This window comes from Aulostomus chinensis, chromosome 12, assembly GCF_037954235.1.
Source record: "Aulostomus chinensis isolate RoL2024-O1b breed Wild chromosome 12, RoL_Achi_v1.0, whole genome shotgun sequence".
Classification (NCBI taxonomy): domain Eukaryota; kingdom Metazoa; phylum Chordata; class Actinopteri; order Syngnathiformes; family Aulostomidae; genus Aulostomus; species Aulostomus chinensis.
The window spans coordinates 4,163,088-4,165,312 of NC_141331.1; the positions used below are offsets into that span (position 1 = coordinate 4,163,088).

The 2,225-nt window shown below is 44.6% G+C and overlaps 1 long non-coding RNA gene across 1 annotated transcript; it reads right to left on the reverse strand.

Annotated features, from left to right (window-relative positions):
* Positions 1-449: 449 nt before the first annotated feature.
* On the reverse strand, positions 450-1,679 carry LOC147251786 (uncharacterized). Its single transcript, XR_015118809.1, has 3 exons — positions 972-1,679; positions 571-715; positions 450-503 (listed from the first exon to the last, which is right to left on the reverse strand). It is a non-coding gene; the product is annotated as an uncharacterized LOC147251786 (long non-coding RNA).
* Positions 1,680-2,225: the final 546 nt, after the last annotated feature.

Sequence of the window (2,225 nt, forward strand, 5' to 3'; positions counted from 1 at the left end):
CGTTCTAAAGCATTTTTGCCGGAACCAAGGAATCAGATGCTTTTGGAGAGGTCTTAAAACCTTAAAAGGAGATGCACTGTTCTGTAAATGTTCCATCCATTCGAAAAATCGTTCCTCATATATTCTTTCGATTCTCTGAGGTCGCCTGGAAGGTAAAAGAGACAAATAATACAGACATTCCAGGCGGAATTCTGTCCTCACGCTTAATACAGGTATTATAATAATAACGGCGCTATGGTTCAAAACCCCACAACAACGGGTCAGCACCCATCAGGTCAACTGGACTCGAGGGATAAGTAAGACCTCGGCGGAGGTCGTTGTCACCATGAGTTATTTGTGATGAAGTAAATGATACATTTTCCTTTTCTAGATTAGACTGTCGACCAACACCATGAGAGCGAAGATTCCTCACCTCAGAAATACCACTGGACTGAATTCCCTCACTCCTTGACTATTTGTTCTGGACCCTTGTTCTGGATGGTCCGTAGGTGGAGATTTTCACCCTAGCAAATCATGTTGGATACATTTATCACTGCTCTTATTCAAAAATGAAGTTACTCTCATGCTTACCTTTTCAAAAAGAATTTCAGGGGCGACTGTATCCGGGGAGATAAATCCTGTCTTCAGGTTTGTTGCGGGTTCGAGCCCTAATTCTTTCTGTCCACGCCAAGACACAGAACCCTGACAGGCTCCTGACTCACAGGTCAGCATCAGTCTGAGAATGAGAGGCAAGATTAAGTGCTTTGAGTATCAGTGCATGGACTGGGCACCTTCATACTTATGGAGTTTGGGATTTTAACAATACTGGAGTTGCACAGGAGTCTCCCAGGCAACAAGTAAATATGTAACATGCCTGCGTTTCTCACACAGGCTGAGCGATAGAGAGACGATGACTGAATGTTCATTTTTGGGTGAACTTCCCCTTTAATGGATATAAAAGTGCGGTTTGAAAAGAGAAGCAGTTTGTTTACCATGTAGTCGTTGACAAAACCCACAGAAACTCACCCTGGATTCAAGTGGCACCTGCGTACAAAAAGGATTCACAGAAAAAAAGAAAGAAAAAAAGACAAACGCCAAAAAGCTTCAGTTATTTCATAAAGATCGGAAACCTTCATCTTCATCATCATCATCATCATCACCTCCTGTTGTATTTCTGACAGACCAGTTACTGAAAGTGTTTCCTGCTCCCGCTGAGCAATAAAAATGCCATTTTCAAGACGTACGCCAAAACTCTGGGAACTCTGGCGTGATAAAGACATTTTTTTGGTGCCTCGTCGCCAGAAGTTGATTCAGACGCTACGACGATCGTAAACCACCTCGAGTGACAGTGAATGCACTCATCCTCCTCTTTGCTCGTCCACATTGGTTTGAAGTAAATCAAATAAATATGACACAGTTGATCAGCTTGTATTCAATCATTCTGGCTAGAGGTTTTTCTTCATTTCCAGGAATGCCTCCTTATGTAATATTATTATGAACAAAAAAAAAAAAAAACGGCATGGATGGAAACAGGTAACGATGGAGGAGATCTCCACTGAGGCAAAGGGAAGGAAAGGGTTCACTCTCCTCTGAAGGACCAGCAGCTCCTCTCTGCAGGACAGGTTGTGAGCATCACTCACCCTCTCTCATCCTCTCCTCTCCTCTCCTCTCCTCTCCTCTCCTCTCCTCTCCTCTCCTCTCCTCTCCTTTCATCCCATCTCCTGCTCTAATTCAAAGCATCTTGTGGGGCGACTGCAGCAGAGAGAAGGATGTGGCCGAGGCAAATAAAAGAATCATAACAACAGGATCAAAGCAAGTCTCCAAATCTATTCCTTCTGGACTTGGCGGCTCTTGCATGAAACAAAGAAAGTCAAAGTCAAGACAGACAAGGCAATGCACAAAAAGAGAAGGAAGGATAAAAGAAAAGGGGGGAGGGGAGGGGAGTCTCTCTGAACTCTGTATCTCATGGAGAGGGTCATCGGCGGCGCGTGCTGCTGTTTGATTGATGCTCTGTGCCGCCATTCCAGCTTTTCTCTCACTCTTCCGAATGTTAATCACACCCACCGTCCGACGGCGCCTGTGATCAAACCGCTGTGTCAGGACCTGTCCATAACTCTACCGGTCAGGCCGCCTTCATCTTCTCATTTACAGTAACTCTTCATGTCAGCTCTTAAAATGAGAAAATAGAAATCACCTGCACACTTTCACTTGTGGCTGCGTGAGCAGCATTTAGATCTTCATCGCCG